Here is a 19,082-nt window from a genome sequence, read left to right on the forward strand (position 1 = left end):
GGAGAGAGCTAAAGGAGATCCTTTGGTTCTGTGTATGAACCAACATAAGTCAAAAGCTCACCACCGAGATGTACACACATGGAATAAATGTAGAGTAGCATAGAAAAGCCTTCAAAAATTGAAATGATATTGGAGCCACTCCCACAGAAGTTGAGACAGAGCTTAAAGTGTGAACCTAACTAGGTGGATTTCTGTTAAATCAAAAAGTAATCAACATTCTCCAGAGGACTTTAACAGGTCCCAGAGTCTCACTAGATATTATTCAAAATGTCCAGAACACAATCCAAAATTACTCAACATACAAAAAACTAGGAACATGTGGCCAATTCTTAATGGAAAAGACACTCAACAGATGCAAAGCCTGAGATAACCCAGATCAGGTGCAAACTTTTTATGTAAACAGCCAAATGGAAGGAATATTTTCGGTTATTTGGGCCATATGATGTGTGTCACAACAACTCAGCTCTGTCATTGTGGTACAAAAGCAGTCACATACAATATGTAGATGAATAAGCATGGCTGTGTTCCAATAAATTTGTATTTATGGAAAGTGAAATTTTAATTTCATGTAATTTTCACAGCACAAAATATTAGCCTTTTAAAAAATTTTTTCCCAACCATTTAAAAGTTTAGCTTTGGTTAAAACTGTAGTGTGAAAACAATTCTTTGCTCATGAACCAAACAATACCAGACAATAGGTTGGATTTGGTTTACAGGCTGTAGCTTGCTGGCTCTTGATACAGATGGTGGAAACATCAGACAAAGATTCTAAAGTAGCTACTTTAACAATACGCCATATGGTAAAGGTAAACACTTGAAATGGATGAAAAGATAGAGATCTTCTCAACTAAGAAATAGAAACTAGGGTTTCCCCGGTGGCGCAGTTGTTAAGAATCCTCCTGCCAATGCAGGGGACATGGGTTCGGGCCACGGGTTCGGGCCCTGGTCCGGGAAGATCCCACATGCCGTGGGGAATCTAAGTCCGTGCCCCACAGCTACTGAGCCTGAGCTCTAGAGCCCATAAGCCTCAAGTACTGAGGCCACGTGCTACAACTACTGAAGCACGTGTGCCTAGAGCCCGTGCTCCACAACGAGAAGCCACCGCAACGAGAAGCACATGCACCGCAACGAAGAGTAGCCCCCCCACTCGCCACAGCTAGAGAAAGCTAGGGTGCAGCAACGAAGACCCACCACAGCCAAAAATAATGTAAGAAATAAAGAAATTTATTTAAAAAAAAAGAATTAGAAACTATAGTAATTATAAAAAAGAACCAAATGGGAATTTTAAAACAGAAAAACTACATATCTGAAATAAATGTCAAGAAACTCAGAAAATCCTTAAATATTATTAGGAATTCTCTGCTCTACCGAGACACCCAACAGTATCAAATGTATCACATAAGTCTAAAGGTGCTTATGTGGAATGAAACCAATCATTTCTGAAGCAGAATGAAGTTTTGTAGGGGCAGGATCTGGGACCAAAATCTTCTAGGTATTAGAATTATTTTATTCTTATGTATACTGGGGAAAGGGAATGGAAAATAAGTCACCAACTAAAAAATACCTGGAAGCTAAAAACATTTTTGTCATTTTCTTTTAGTATTTTTTGTCTTATCTTTATCAGGTTTTTTATTACAAAAGTAAAACATATTCATAAAACATTTTTTCTAATAATACAAAAGTGCATAAAGCATAAAGTGGAAGGAATTTATCCCTCATCTCCCAATTCCAATCCTGAAGATAAATACTAACGGTTTGTGTATCTATGCAAGCTCTTTATTGTCCATATAAAATAAATACATGTATTCAAAGCTTTTTCTTTTAAATGAAAATAGGATCGTATGCATATCTCACAATTTGTTCTTTTCATTCAGTAATGTATTGTATACATTTTCCATTTTAGAACATTCAGATTCATTCATTCTTTCTGATGGCTGCTTAGTATGAATACACTCTATTTAGTTAGCCACTTTCCTATTGATTATGGTAGAGTAAATTGTGGATTCCAATCCTTCACTCTTCTATAGTACATTGAACATCCTTACCATGGCTTTGGGGTGGTCTTGGTATAATTTCCCACGTCTTGACTTCGGGCTTGGCTGTGTTACTTGCTTTGACCATTAGGATATTATCAGATGTGACACAAGCAGAGGCTTGAAACGTGCTTGTGCAATTGGGCTTGCCCTCTTGTTCTTCCGTCATTCCCAAGAAGAGTATGCCCCAGATAGTCACTGCCCCCTTTTGCCTGGGCCCCAGAAGGGGACACGTGGAGCAGAGTTTTCCCAGCCAACTTACAGACATCACGAGTGTGAAAATAAATGCTTGGCTTTATGACACTGAGTTTTAGAATGGCTGTGTTTGATGGTATTACTGTGGTGATAGCATTTTTATAGGATGGTCATTTATATTTATTCCAATTTTTATTAAAAATTTACAATTCATATCTAGCACTTTACACATATCTCACAACCTTCAGCCTGACAAATTCCCAGAAGTATAATTGCTAGGTCAAATCTTAGTATTTTTGATGCTAAATAATGTTGATGGTGATAAATATTAAGATTTGTTGAACATTTTCTACATTCCAGACTGCAAGACTGTCATATGTGCCAAAAACTGTAAAGGGTCTCAGATTTCACCCTACTTTCAAGCTAACAAGTTATTCTGCCACAGTTTCATGGATGCTGACAGAGACACGAGACTCCTGGGTAAGAGACAAAGGACTTTGTTACTCTGGACACAGCAAGCAGCATAAGGATCAGCATGTTTGCATTAGTTCCCTTTTCCTCAAATTACCAGAGGGGCCTCATTGCATATGAAGTGGATGGTGTTACAGGAAGGGATCCCTGAGCTTTGGGAATCCAAATCTTTTATAATGGATGGTAAGCAAGCCTTCCCTTTGCTCCAGAGGCAGACTCTATCTCTATTTTCCCTCTAAAAATATTCTTGAAAAGAGAGTCCAGAGAAAGGGCAATCAGTGCCTTTCTTCACAAGTCATAGAGAAATGTGAGAGACCTAGAGACAATTGTATCCTGGTGGTATTATAAACTTACTTAATCCTCTCTACTTTACAAATATGGAAACTAAAGTACGGAGAGTCTAGTAACTTTCCCAAGATCACACAGCTAAAGAGTCAGGCATATTGGTTAATATTTCTAGAACAAAGATAGATTTCTGTTTAAGAAAAATCTTTAATACTGTAATCCTAGAATAAGGAATATATGAACTCAATTTCTTCATTATCATATTAAATAGTAGTCCTTTTAACTTCATTAAGCTGTTGAGTTTATATAATGAAAAATATTATATCTTCATAGCACTGTATCTAGAGAGAATGTTTTCCACGAAGAGTTAGTTTAAGAAGCCAGGACGCTTTCCAGGGAGAGAATACAGGGGGGTAGAAAATGAAACCAGCCAAGTTGTCAAAGGTTTCAAGAGACAGTATGCACTTCAGAGCTAATATAGAAGCTTGATTTTATCATCAATATGTTTGACTGAATTTACTATCTTTGTGGGTTTTCAGTACTGATTGTTATGGAGGAAACAAAGAAGAAAGCAATGTGAATATGGATTTTTCTGTTTGTTGAGTGCCAGAGGAGAAACAGTTCTACTTTGTCATATAATCTTATTAAATAATGTTTTATAAAGATTTAACCTTTTACCATTTGATCATTGTTTCACCGAGATATCCAAGTGATACCTTGATCTCGATTTGAATGTTTTTAGTGGAATACATATATTTATATTCTGTAGGGATTATCACTATTGTAACAAAGTGTCATCTCTGTCCAAATATATTTATGAGAGGTCTATAAAGGAATCATAGAACCTTACCAATAATGGAACAGATTCTGAGAAATAATATCGATAAATTGGCTGTTTAGAATTCAATGCCTGGGTAAAACATTATTTTGATTTCCACCTTTTTCACCCACCTGAAATTTCCTATATTTTAGATGAGACACATTCCTGTTGTAAATACTGACCTGTAGCTTATTCCAGAGCCTTGTGTTTTGAAGGGCTGAGTTAACCTTTGATTATTAAAAATAGGAGCATTCTTATTATTTATAGGAACACTTATCTGAATTCATTACTTACATTTAACTTATCAGATCAGTTCTTTAAGAACCTTTTTTCATTCCATAAATAAAATTTTTATTCTATTCATATGACTTATTGACTCACGGAACTCAAGGAGGTACTGAATATACAATAATGCAGCTAAATTTCAGAAACAACTGAACTAAGGTCCTTGCTGCAGTTATAACATTTCACCCATTGAATTCTAAACAACCACTTTATACATTTTATTTCTCATCAATTTTCCCGTTACTGTGCAGCTTCTCTTGGCCAAAAATTATGTGGAAAAGACTCTGGCTGTGCTGGAGACATATATACAGAACAAAGTATGAAAATGGAAATCCCCACAGTAACCCTGGAGATGAGGCACAGGTTCTGAGGAAAAGGAACAGTGCTGAGGAAACCCTCAATGATGCCCTCTGCAGGACCTCAATGATGCCCCTTTCTTTTCTCCCGATTTTCTACAGGAAGTTGCAGTTTATTCTTTCCTCATATGTAAGATGCTTCAAATAAATCAAAAAGCAGGCAAAGAAAGATATAAATAATGAGAACAATATAACCAAGTCTGAGATAATAATATTCATGTCACCAAACCTGCAGGTTAGGAGTACAGAGCAAACTAATCATTCAATTCTGATACATATGTTGTAGACTTTCAGAGTTGGATATATAATGATTATCCCATTTTCTCCAATGAAACTCGGGTAATCACCAATGATAACTAATTGAGTGATTCATTCGTTTATTCAACAGCATACACTGAGATCTTACTTTATGCCAGATATTTAAAGAAGTACATTTATTTTATTTTTAATAGGTTATACATTCAAATGATTAAAAATGAAAATAATACTAAAAGGTATACACTGTAAAGTTTTATTCCCACAGAGGTTCCCAGCTACCATTTTCCCCATCCCACGTATCCTATAGGCAGAGTGACCATACACCCTGGTTTTCCTGGAACATTTCCAGTTTGTGCTTTTTATCTTGGTTTAATTATTAATAGTACCCCCTTTTTATTCTTGAAAATGTTCTGGTTTAAATAATAAACATGAGAGAAAAAAATCAATAAATATGAAAACAGAAAATCAATGGAGAGAATCAATGAAACCAAAAGCTTGTTTTTTGAAAAAAAATCAATAAAATTGATAAACCTGTAGCCATACTGACCAAGAAAACAGACAGAAGACAAAAATTGCCAATATTAGGAATGAAAGAGGAACTATCACAACAGATCCTAAAGAGAATAAAAGGACAATAAAAGAAGACTGCAAACAACTCTATGCCTATAAATCAACTCAGATAAAAGAGACCAATTATTAAAAGACAAAAATTACTTAAACTCACTAAAAAACACTGCAATACCAAGAAAAAAAAGAAAGAAAAAAGAAAAAAAAACCCAGTCCTATAGCTATTAAAGAAACTGAATTTGTAGTTCAAAACCTTTCAACAGAGAAAACTCCAGGCCCAAATGTTCACTGGCAAATTCTAAAATCACTTAAGGAAGAAATAATATCAATTCTAAATAATCCCTTTCAGAAAATATAAGAAGAGGAAACACTTCTCATGTATTTTATACTGCTAGGATTATCCTAATATCACAACCAAACACATTATAATAAACTGAAAATAAATACCAGTATCCTCCCCATAAACATAGATACAAAAATCCTCAATAAACTATTAGCAATAAGATATGGTACATATATAAATGGAATATTACTCAACCATAAAAATGAACGAAATAATGCCATTTGCAGCAACCTGCATGGGCCTAAAGATTATCATACTAAGTGGAGTAAGTCAGACGGAGAAAGACAAATATCATATGATATCACTTATATGTGGAATCTGAAAAGATGATACAAATGAACTTATTTACAAAACAGAAACACTCACAGACTTAGAAAACAAACTTCTGGTTACCAAAGGGAAAAGGTTGCAGGGAGGGATAAATTAGGAGGTTGGGATTAACATATACACACTACTAAATATAAAATAGATAATCAGGGCTTCCCTGGTGGCGCAGTGGTTGAGAGCCCGCCTGCCGATGCAGGAGATACGGGTTCGTGCCCCAGTCCAGGAAGATCCCACATACCGCGGAGTGGCTGGGCCCGTGAGCTATGGCCACTGGGCCTGAGCGTCCAGAGCCTGTGCTCCGCAGTGGGAGAGGCCACAACAGTGAGAGGTCCGCATACCGCAAAGAAACAAAACAAAACAAAAACAAACAAAAAAAGATAATGAATAAGGACCCACTGTATAGCACAGGGAACTCTACTCAATATTCTGTAATAACCTATATGGGAAAAGAATCTGAAAAAGAATAAATATACGTACATGTATAACTGAATCACTTTGTGTACACCTGAAAGTAACACAACATTGTAAATCAACTATAGTCCAATATAAAATAAAAATTAAAAGAAAAACGATTAGCAAATCAAATCTAGGCATATATAACAAAAATAATACAGACTGACCAAGTCGGGCAAAACCTAGGAATACAAGGTTGGTTCAACTTCTGAAAACGCAGTGTAATTCACCACATTACCAGACTAAAGAAGAAAAAAAACAAAACAAAACATGATTATCTCAATAGCATTTGACAAAATTCAACACCTCTTCATAATAAAAACGCTCAACAAACTAGAAATGGAAGGAAAATTCCTTAACCTGATAAAGGATAACCATAAAAAACCTACAACTAATATCAAACTTAATGGGAACATGGTAAAGATAATCTCCTTTCACCACTCCTACTCAACACCACAGTGAAAGTCCTAGCCAGTGTAACAAGGTGAGAAAAATAAAGTCATTTCAGATTGTAAGGGGGGAAAATACTCTATATACAGATGACAGGATTTTTACATAGAAAATCCCCCCAAATATAGCAAAAACAGTTCCTAAAACTAGTAAGTGAATTTACCAAAGTCACAGGATAAGAGATAAATACAAAAGTCAATTACATTTCTATAAACTAACTTGGATTTAAAAATATTAAAAACACTTTACAATAGCACCAAAAAAGGAAAACTTAGATATAAATCAAACTATGAGTAGGTTCTATATGCTGAAAACTACAAAATACTGATAAAATAAATTAAAGAAGACTTAAATAAGTAGAGAGATATATCATGTTTGTGGATTGATAGACTCAATAATATTAATCCTAAATTCTCCCCAACTTGATATACAGATTCAGCGTATTCCCCAACAAAACCTTAGCAGAATTTTTTGTAGGTATCAACAAGTTGATTTTTAAATTTCTAGGGAAAGGCAAAGGAATTAGAATAGCCAAAATAAAGTTGAAAAAGAAGAACAAAGTTGGAAGACTACGCTTTCTGATTTCAAGAAATACTGTAAACTACACTAACCAAAGACAGTGTTGCACTAGAAGAAAGGATGGATAATCTTTCCAACAATAGTGCTAGAATAATTGGATGTCCATAACCAAAAACAAAACAACTTATACCTCATACCTAATTTTAAAAAATAACTCTAGATCATAGACCTAAAAGTAAAACACCAAATGGTACAACTTCCAGAAGAAATCATAGGAAAAAATCTGCATGACCTAGGGTTAGGCAAGGAATTTTTAGGTATGACACCTAAAGAGCAATACATAAAAGAAAAAAAACTGGTAAGTTGGTTCTATCAAAATTAAAACCTTTTGCTCTGCAAAACACCGTTCAGAGAGTGAAAAGACAAGCCACAGACTAAGAGAAAATGTTGTCAAATCACATTTTGATAAAGGACTTGTATCTCAAAAAATTGATCAGAAGAAAACCACCCCATTTTTAAAATGGGCAAAAGGTATGAACAGACAAATTATTATAAAAGATACCTTCATGTCAAATAAACATATGAAAATATGTTCAACATCATTAGTCACTGAGAAGATGTGAACTAAGCCACAAGATACCACTACAAACTTACTTGAATGGCTAAAGAAAAAAAAATACTGACACTATCAAGTGTGGACAAGGATGAGAAGCAACTGGGAATGCCATACATTGTTGATGTATATGCAAGATGGTAGAGCCACTGTGGAAAGTAGTTTGGCAGTGTCTTACAATTTTAAACATGTACCTACTATATAATTCAGCAATCCCACTCCTAAGTGTTTAATCCAAGAGAAATGAAAAATTTACTTTTACACAAAAACTTCTATGCAAATATTTATAGAAGCTTTATTAACAACCACCTCCCCAAACTGGAAACAACTGAGATGTCCTTCAACCAGTGAAAGAATAAGCAAACTGATATATCAATAGAGTGGAATGCTAGTCAGCTATAAAAATGATTTTTTTTTTTATGGTACACGGGCCTCTCACTGTTGTGGCCTCTCCCGTTGCGGAGCACAGGATCTGGACGCGCAGGCTCAGCGGCCATGGCTCACAGGCTTAGCTGCTCTGCGGCATGTGGGATCTTCCCGGACCGGGGCACGAACCCATGTCCCCTGCATCGGCAGGCGGACTCTCAACCACTGCGCCACCAGGGGATCCCAAAAATGAATTATTGATTCATGCAACAACATGGATAAATCTTAAATGCATTTGCTAAATGAAAGAGGTCAGACCCAAAGGGTATGACTGCATTAACATGACATTTTGGAAAAGCAAAATTATGGGTATGGAAAACATATCAGTAGTTGTCAGAGGCTGGGAGGTGGGGGGGAGGGATTGACTATTAAGGGGGAGAATGATGGAATTTTGAGGGTGAGGAAACTTCTGTATACAACTGTGGTGGGAGATAGAAAACTCTAATAATTTGTTGAAACTCATTGGACTGGACACCACAAATAGTACATTTTACCATATGGAAATTAGAGAAAACCAACCAGGATTTGGACAGAACACAAGCTGGAATGCAGACTGGGACATATGAATCTAACTGTATTCCAAATAAATCCAATAGCCACCCTGAAGCAGGTGGAGAAGGAAGGAGTGACCCAAGTAACTTTGGAAAATGGTGTTTGGACTGGGTGCTATAAGGCTAAAGACAAAAAGATCTGTGCCCAAGCAACATGCTCTAGTTTGAAATGTGTTTCTTATCTGGTATGGATGAGCAATTTTTAAAACTGCTTTATATGTGTACTAGGGTTGAACAAACAAGTAGATGTATTGTGGATAATGAGAGCCAGGTTTCCCACAGTCACAGAAAGAAGTTCAAAGAAAAGGGCAAAAGTTAGAATAAACTGTGGTGCTGAATTTGAGTGGGAATATCAGTATGAACTCATGTCTTGTTTATATATCCACACATTTACATACACGTAAAACATATATATATACACAGATAGATACAGAAATATAGATATATTAATGTATATGCATGGGGTGGTATTTATACATATATTTCCTATCTCTGTCTTCTGAGAGGAACTAGAAGCAGTGATAGCCTAGCATTCAGATTTTAAATACCATTCTTTAATAAAAAGAAACAGGGCTCCTTGGAGAAGTGGTTGAATCTAGGGCTGGGCCAGGAAAATAAAAGATGAGCCTGGAAATCTTGCAATGATAGAAAGTAGGGTAGTGCTTAAAGAAAAAAAAATGAGACACAGTGGCTCCTTAATGGTCTCTGAATGGCCAAAGCTGGAACAATTTCAGAAATAAAAGAATAATGGTATTGAATTATAACCCAAAGAATAAAATAAATATCCATAAGCTCATACTGATGTAAATAACTGAATAAATCAATAAATGGGAGAAAACATACAACTCGTCTCTACAAAAGAACTCAAACTAGTAAATGAGGAAAGTAGAAAGCCACCATTAACACACCATAAAAGCTGTTAGCAAGAAAAACCAGCTAAATTTAGTGGGTGAAAGTTTAAGGAGAAACAGGATATTTGCACAGGCTTGAAGTGTCTCTCCCCAAATACTTATTAGTTACAGAGAAGAACACAGTAAGATTACCGGAGAAATCTAACAGGCATCACCCTAAGCAAGGGATGAATATTAACTTAAACAGTAATAAGGCAGGCATATCATGTCCCCCCGAATATGAGGCACCAAGAAGTACACAATATCACTTCTGTGGTATTTTTCCCAAATTGCATAACCTCGATCTAGTCATGAGAAATCATGACAAACCCAAATTGGGGGACATTTTACAAAATAACTGACCAGTAGTCTTCAAAGATCCTAAGGTCATGAAAGACAAAGGCTGAGGAAGGAGACAGGACAAGTAAATGCAATGTAGGCTCCTGGATTGCATCCTGAAACAGAAAAAAGACATTAGTGGGTAAACTGATGAAACCCAAATGCAGTTTGTTGTTTCATTAACTGTATCATACCAGTACTAATTTCTTAGTTTTGATCACTGTACCATGATTATATAAGATTAGTCAGGAGAGTGAGACATAACCTCTGTAGAAGCATTCAAAATGTATTCATTAATTCATTCACTAAACAAGAACTTACCAAGCCTCTACTGTCTGCCAGGCATTGTGCTTGCTGTTGAAAATTTAAAAATCAAAATAAAGAGAACAAAGGTCCTGTCCTCAAGCAGCTTACAGCCTAATCAAGGGGAGGTAAGGCACACTGACAATTATGCTGTACAATAAACACTTTGGGAGGGAACAGAATGGCTCTACAGAAGAGGTTACATTTCTGTTGAATTCACCACACTGATAAGAGGCAGGGCATGCCTGGCGGAGGGCGCAGAGCCTGCAAGCACAAAGACGTGCCTGTAGGCTTGAATTCAAGGTTCCCTTGGGGGGCCAGATGCAGATGAGGCTGGTGGATTAGGCTGAAGCCATTAGAAACTTGGGCTTCATACTGTTCAATGGGAAACTAAAAGTTCAAGTGGGGAACTATTAAATGTTTTTAAGCAAAGGAATAAGATAATCAGATTTACTTTCTCAAAAGATCATTTTAGTAGCTATATGAAGGATGCTTTGGGAAGAGTGATCAGAAAACCAGTTAGAAGGCTATCATAGTAGTCATGAGAGAGGATGGTCCTCATGGAATCCCTAGGATTTCCATGGCTGAAAAGACCTTGTTTTGGAGTGGGGTCAACAAGTGTGAAACTATTTATCAATTGAAAATCAAGAGGGAAATCAGAAAAAAAAATCAATATGTTCAGGCACTTAGAATAAAAACAGACTTTTAGGGCTTCCCTGGTGGCGCAGTGGTTGAGGGTCCCCCTGCCGACGCAGGGGACACGGGTTCGTGCCCTGGTACGGGAGGATCCCACGTGCTGCGGAGCGGCTGGGCCCATGAGCCATGGCCGCTGAGCCTGCGCGTCTGGAGCCTGTGCTCCTCAACGGGAGAGACCACAACAGTGAGAGGCCCGCGTACCACAAGAAAAAAACAAAACCCAGACTTTTAATATAGTAAATTCTCAGGTGTCCAGAAACCCCTTCTCTAACAGATGAATTAGTTTATTGACGACTTCAGATTCTTTAACTCTGTAATTGCCTGACTTAAGTTCTAATGTGGTTTACCAAATAGTAGACAGAGGAAAATAAATTAAAAACACTAAATTTAATCAATTTGGCTCCCTGACTGCTGTTTAATATGGAGAGTCAAGAAGGTGAAAACTCATTACACTGAAGTGTGCAGATTATCTACCAGGTGCATACACATATCCCCCATCTTCATCCATAAATCAGAGGTCACTGCAAGAGAAAACTTACGAGTAATTGGCTCTTTGTATTGACGCTCTAAAATACTCTCCCACTTTTCATATTAAAAGCTTTATTTGGCCCCTTCACCTGAATGACGTTTGCGGTGCTCGTTTCTCCTTCACCGAATGGCCCCACAGTTTGATGAATATGCCTTACAGCTGTGGTTTGGACATTCTCTCCATCTCACGTGAGTCTCATCTATCAGAATAAGAATTGCCAGATCAATTCAGCCAGCCACTCGCTAAGCAAAGGAGGACTCATCTCGGATCTGACTGCATTCACTTGAGGGCTAAAGTTCTTCTCAGCTGCAACCCCAGAGAGACGAGAAGAATACATTAATTGCCCTGGTGCTGGTAAAAGGTGTTTTGTCCAGCTACCTAAAGCAAAGCCGTGTTGCCTTTTCACTGTAGAAGACTTCCCGGTAAGTGTGGATTCCCAGTCTTACAGCAAAACTCAGAAACGACTGCAGTTTTACTCTCGGTGCTCTCTCTCGTTTCGCAGCTACTTACAGTCAAACAGAAATACCTACTCACCTGTAGACAAAGCAAGAAATAAATTATGCTGAAGAGACAAAAAACCGGGGAGCAGACATGTGTTTTACTCTCGGTCTGGCCATGATGAATGAGGATGAAGAGGGGCTTGTTTTTTTCTTCAATGAGAATGTTTGAGCTCGGTATTTTTACCATTTTTTATGCTCATTAACAAAATCTTATTTTCCTGTCGTTCATAAGTTACTTGATACTTTCATCCTTCTAAAACTCAAAATATTTTCTTCTCTTGGACTCTGACCGGATGCAGGGAATGTGTCAAATGACCCAAACGCCGCACGCTCACCGGCATGGGACGGGTAATTGCGCAAAGCGGACGCCGCAGGACCTCCGGGACGTGAGTGGGCTGAAACTACCTATCCCGGCGTGCCCCGCTCGCGAGCACAACGAAGATCTGTAGTCGTCCGGGTCACGGGGCTGCGCGCTCCGTGCGCGCCCCCGGGTAGCGGCCTGGGTCCCGCCCAGGGCGGAGGGCCCTCCAGGGCCGGGAAAACTGTGATTCCCGGCATGCCCTGCCACGGGTGCGCCTGCGTACGGGAGCTACCGCGCGGAAGAGCGGGTAGGTTTAAGCGCTGTCTTAGTTGCATAGAAAGCAGCCCACCTGCTGCAGGACAGAGCCACAGGCGGACCGATGGACTGTGGGGTGAGGCTGCGGGGCCCTGGGAGGTCCGGAGTCCGCGGGGGCGGGTCGGCAGTTCAGATAAGGTCCCAGTCATCTCTCCCTGCCGCCCTCTCCCCTAGCTGGCGGAGTTTACTCTTGCCCTCTGGACCTCAGGAGCCTGATTAATGGCGCTTCTGCGCTGGATGCCGATGAAAACCGTTTAGGAGCGAGGTTTGCATTGACCTGGCTCCAGCGGGGGAAGGATAGCCACCAGAGAGGGCCGCGCATAAGCCCCAGTCCGACTTTTCTTTATTTATATGTTAGGTTGGCGTTATAGGTTCCTGGGAAAGCCATTTCGTTAATGTTATGGTTTTGCCACCGGTTATCTTCCCTGGCCCACTCGTTAGAATGCAGGTGTCAGGAATTTACATTCGTTCATTGCTGTTTCCCCAGCTCCTACCAATTAGGCTGGAACAAAGTTAAGTTTTTGTTGAACTCTACCGCTGTTTGCCACCCACAATGTCCCATGTACTGTCTGGGCTCTGAAGATAGAAAATGATTAAGAATCTGACCTTACTGAGGTGAAGCTCGGGTTAGTCTGGCTTAGATCAGTCTGCTCCACACTGATCTTGGAGCGCCCAGGACTGGGTCCTTGAATCTTTTCTGTTCTCTGTTATCCAGTCTCCGCGGCTTTAAAAGCCATGTATATATTGACAACTTCAGAATTTATATCCCTTATTTGGAGTCAGGGGAGAAAGGTCCACCTTTCTCCCCTGACTCCAAATCTACAAGTTCAGTCAGGTATTGGGCATCTTTCGTGTTTTTAATTTAACATTTCCAAAACAACTCTTGATCTTTCCTCCTGAAACTTGTTCTTCCTAAAGGCTTTCATTGTCTCAGTTAATGGCATCCAATGCATCCTTCTAATGCATCCTTTCTCATCTAATCTATCAACCAAACCTATCTTTAAAATATGTCTGGACTCTGACCACTTCTGCCTGTTCCGTTGCTAGCACCCTGGTCCTAGCCAGCGGCATCTCCCTTGGGTTATCGTAGTAGCTTTACAAGTGGTCTTCCTACTTTGCTGTTGTCTTTCTACCATCTCTGCCTGGCTACCATCTAGGCAGGCTGATCGAGTTAAAAGTTAAGGTAGATCACAACACTTCTCCACTCTAAACCCTCCAATAGCTCTGAAAGTAAAGGCAGACCTTTACAATAGCCTTTAAGGCTCTATGTAACCTGTCCTGTTATTACTCTCTGACCTTATCTCCCACTGTTCTCGCCTTCACTTTGTGCTTCCCAGTCAAACTGACCTCCTTACTGTTTGTGGACCCATCAGGCCTTCTGACTTGCACTCTCTGTTCACTCTTTCTGGACCTTTCTGTCCCATCCAGATGTCACTCCTGTACCTCCTTCCCAGGTCTTTGCTTAAATATCATCTCAGGGAGGTTTCCTTTGACCGCTCTGTTTAAAATGGATGCCTGCACCACAGCCTCCCTCCCATCCTCTTTCCTACTTTTTCTCCATTGTACTTATCACCAGTGAACAAACTATATATTTTACTTATTTCTTCAACTGGAATATAAGCTCCAGGAGGGCAGGGAGTTAGTCTCTTTCTATCATTGCTGTATTGCCTGGTGTCAAAACAGTTTCTGGCTCATGGTAGGCGTTCAGGAAACGTTTATTGGACATATGAGTGAATGAAGAAAATATTTCTGACCAAATTATTTTCCAGTGATTGTGGTAAGCAACACTGAGTTCCTGGCCTGTTACTTTGGAACCAAGAGCATCTAGTTATAGCTATTGCCAGATATAAGAATGGAGCCTGTGCCTACAGAAGCAAGTGTTGCCTTTTCAAAGCCACCTGGCTTTTACTAGTATATTACTTATGGCATTTGTCTTATTCATGCCATGCTTTCAGTGAGGTAACCTGAGCTCTCTGGAAATACTTTCCCTAAACATAGAGACAGCACTGTATTAATTTGATCATGATATATTTAGGAAAGTAATTGTGAATTAACTTTTTTAAAAATAAAAGCTTATATCTTCGTATTTTTATTCTCGTTGCTATCAAGCATCAGGGCTTAGGTTCAAGGCTGCATTCAATGATATTTACTCCCTTTCAAAAACAGCAAAGCACAGATATGTTCAAGCTATAGTCTCTTTGCTGGAATATTAGCAATTAGAGCTAAGTTCTCTTCTTGTAAGAAGAGTTATGGCTTCTATCCCCATAAGTTATAGATAGAGTTGAAAGTCTGTAACTTCTTAATAACATATAGAGTTATAAGTCTACTGAGCATGGAAGTCATAGAGTTACGGCCACTGACCTCCAGGTGGCCTGTGGATTGTGTGTGGAGGCATGGTGTTTCTGTTACCCTTGCTTGGACCTGCCGGATGAGGGAGGAGAGGCAGGGGTATGAGCAACTGCAACGAAAATGAGAATCTCTCCTGACTCTAAACCTCAACTCAACGGATTCACTGGATCCCAAGTTCTTACTTTACTCTTCCTTTAACAGGCTCGCAGGTACTCAGGGACTTCCTGGTGGATATTAAGGCTGTCCTGCTCTCGCTACGGGGCCACCATTGCTTCCATTTTTGTTTCTGAGGGCTCTCCTGACCTTGACATTGTTTTTCTCCCCATGTGGAGAGGGGGTAGGGAAGAATTTTCAACTAACCCTGAGACCTGTTTGTAATAAATCCTCAAAGGGTAGATTGTCTTGTTTCGTTTTTGAATCCACTTCTTTGATGACCTGAACCTCACTGATTGACTAAGAGGATATTTCAAGGACAACACCATGTATTTCACTCAAAAGCTTTATCCTCTGCCCACCGTCAGTCAGTGCCCCAGGCACCTCGATCTCTCCCTCCTTAGCATGAATTTTCTATAAACCTCCTCTCCCTCAGAGGCTGGGGGCCAAGTTTCTTCTTCCTTTTTGTTTGAGAGTATTTTTTCTCTCCAGAAGCCTGAGACGCTCCAGTCTAGACCAGGTTCAGGTGGGTGTGAGTGATGATGCCAATCAAATTCTTACCTAAACACATATAGACTTACTTTCTCTTTTCTGAGAAAATGAAGCCATTTAATTTGTGTTGTTTTCCATCTTGTTTTTATGGCTGAATGCGCACACATACCTTGTAAGGTTATGTAAGCCTTTTATATCTATTTTGGGTACCTTGGGGAAATAACAGCAAAATTATGACATTTCGACAATTACGTGAAAAAAATTTAGGTGGGAATCTGCATCTTGTTAAAAATATGTGGGAAACTTGTACTCCATTTTCTGTATTTTTTTTTCCAAAAATGAACTTTTATATTTGTGTTAGTATTATGTATCTGACTTCTGACCTAAATTAATTAGACAGTCCTCTATATTATATTCAGCTCCCTGGGCCTAACACATTGCCACAGAAATTGCCCTCCCCTCCCACCTCCGGCACCGCTTGTCATTTTCTTTACCTCCTCCTTCCTCCTATTTCTCTACCAACTATTATCTGGGACTACTATGTATTCCAGGACTGCTTTTGTTGCAAGCAACAGGAAAGTGTGACTAAACAGAAGTTTATATTTCTCACATAAGCAAAGTTTGGAGGTTACTAGTTTTATTTCAAAAAGTCAGGTTAATCTGAGCTTCTCTGGCCTTTTCCTTGTTTCTCAGATGCTGGTGATCCCCGACTCTTTGTTTACATTTAACAGTGAGGTACTGCATGGCTGACTTAAAGAGAGCCCTCAGAGCTCCGGGTATCATACAGGGGAAGGAAAGGACAGGTGCCATCATTTCTGTTCTTTTTATCAGAAAAAAAAAGTCTTCCCAGAAGCTTCTTGTAAACTTCTGCCTAAAGTCTCACTGGCCAGGATATGTGACATGGATGTGCCAGCTGTAAGGGAGGGTGGAGACAGGAACTTTTCAACTTCTTTTGGAGGTAGGACAAAGGAGCCAACTGCCTGTCACAAACCCAATTAAACACCCTTTCCATCCTTTTCTCCCAACCCCAGGCCTGGTTTCTTTCTCTGTTGGCAGTAGCCAGACAGCAGGTGACAGAAAATGGAATGGAGGGTAAACCCATCTGGTGTTTCTTCACTGTTACCTCTCTCTTTCCTTCCCACCCCACACTATTGGTGGTTCCCCCAACCCTAGCCCTGGTTTCATGGCAGTAGAACCAGCCCTAAGGTTTGTCTTCGAGGCTCTTCTTTCTGTTACCTGAGGCACACTGTCCTGGCCCATGTGGTCACCTGAGCAGGAAACTCCAAACCTGGCTTTTTTCAGAAATGTAGATGAACCTTGCTTCACATCTTTGTGTATCCAGAGACTCTATTAATATCTGTGTCTACTTTTGTCATTCCCTTCAAGAATGAATTGAAAGCATGAAAAGCAGTTAATAGAAGAGAACTTCTTTACCCCCTGTCCTTAAGCTGTTTGTTAACAGAAAATCTAAAGAATTCAAAAAGGTTATGTGTGTCGGAAATGCATTCTGTTTTATAGAGCAGCACAAAGGAGAGAAATCTTGGTCAGGAGCACAAAATAAGAATAAAAAGAAAATTTGTACCCTTTGACCTACATCATTCCATTTCCCCTATCTTCCAGCCCCTGGCAACCACCATTCTATTCTCTGTTTCTATGAAATCAGATTTTTTTGGTTTGTTTGGTTTTTAGAGTCCATATATAAGTGATAACCACACACTGTTTTTTCTCTGTCCAGCTTATTTCACTTAGCATAATGCCCTCCAGATTCATCCTGCAAATGGCAGGATTTCCTCTCATGTGGCTGAATAACATTCCATATATATATATATGTACATCACATCTTTATCTGTTCATCCACTGAAGGACGTTTAGGTTGTTTCCATCTCTTGGCTATTGTGAATAATGGTGCAGTGAACATGGATATGCAGATATCTCAAGATATTGATTTTAGTTCCTTCAGATATATACCCAGGAGTGGGGTTGCTGGATCATATGGTAGTTCAAGTTTTAATTTTTTGAGAAACCTCCATACTGTTTTCCATTATGGCTGTACCAGTTTACATTCCCACCAACAGTACATAAAGTTCCCTTTCCTCCACATCCTTGCCAACGTTTGTTATCTGTCTTTTAAAACTAGCCATTCTAACAGGTGTGAGCTACTATCTTGTGATTTCGATTTGCATTTCCCTGATGATTGGTGATGTTGAGCATCGTTTCATGTACCTGTTGGCCACCTGTATATTTTCTTTAGAAAAATGTCTATTTAGGCCCTCTGCCCATTTTTTAATTGGATTATTTCTCCCTTTGCTACTGAGTTGTATGAGTTCTTTATATATTTTGGATATTAACCCTTTATCAGATATATGGTTTGCGAATATTTTCTCCCATTCTGCAGGTTGCCTTTTCAAATAAGACATTCTGAGGATCAAATGTATAACATGGTGACTATAGTTAATAATATGGTATTGTATACTTGAAAGTTGCTGAGAGTAGATCTTTAAGTATTCTTACCACAAAGAAAAAAAGTTACTTACGTCAACTATGTGAGGTTGTTAATTATGTGGATGTGTTAATTATTTTGATCTTGGTAACCATTCTGCAAGGTATATGTATATAAAATCATCATGTTGTACACTTTAAATGTATACAGTTATATTTGTCAACTATTCCTCAGTAAAGTATTTGTTTGTTTGTTTGTGGTTTGTTTTGTTTTGTTTTAAGTAAAAAGAGAGAAACAGGCCGTTGTCTGGGACCAGTGGGGGAAAGACAGAAGGTGGTTAGAGAGCTGTCCTCAGGGGCTGTAACAGTGTTACATTGGCAAGAAGCTCAGCCTTTCCGCTGGTGCCCCCTAAAATCCTGCCACCAGTTTTAAGACTTCTTTAATTCCTTCTCTGGGTCCTGGGGACCACCTTCAGTGACTTGAACCTAAGGGAGTCCCCACTTCCATTGCCTGGGATACCTCGGGGAGGCATCTAATCACACAGCAAGTTGGAGAGAAAGTTGTATTACGAATATCCCAGGTGGGGCCTTTGTGAACACATTCCCACAGATACACCATTGCTAGTGATGCTTAAGGTTTATGGTTTGATTAGTATAGAACTGTCTGCAACAGGATAGAGTTGCAGGAAAATGTCCTTAAAGTTTCCACCAATGATCTTGTCATTGAACTTTGAGCACATGATTTGTTTAAATGTTGGGACTTCTTATAAGCTGATTCTGCTTCTGTCACTAATACCTGAAAGAATAGTCTCACTACTCCCATT

General features: G+C 39.1%; 1 pseudogene across 1 annotated transcript in view; it reads left to right on the plus strand.

The window, feature by feature from the left end:
- Window positions 1-12,502: 12,502 nt before the first annotated feature.
- LOC307057536 (coiled-coil domain-containing protein 150-like) overlaps window positions 12,503-19,082 on the plus strand; it is a 187,874-nt pseudogene continuing 181,294 nt past the window's right edge. The window contains exon 1 of the transcript in view: window positions 12,503-12,595. The product of the transcript in view is annotated as a coiled-coil domain-containing protein 150-like (transcript). The remainder of the gene's footprint in view (window positions 12,596-19,082) is intronic.

This window comes from Hyperoodon ampullatus (assembly GCF_949752795.1).
Source record: "Hyperoodon ampullatus genome assembly, chromosome: 8".
In the NCBI taxonomy this organism is placed as follows: domain Eukaryota; kingdom Metazoa; phylum Chordata; class Mammalia; order Artiodactyla; family Ziphiidae; genus Hyperoodon; species Hyperoodon ampullatus.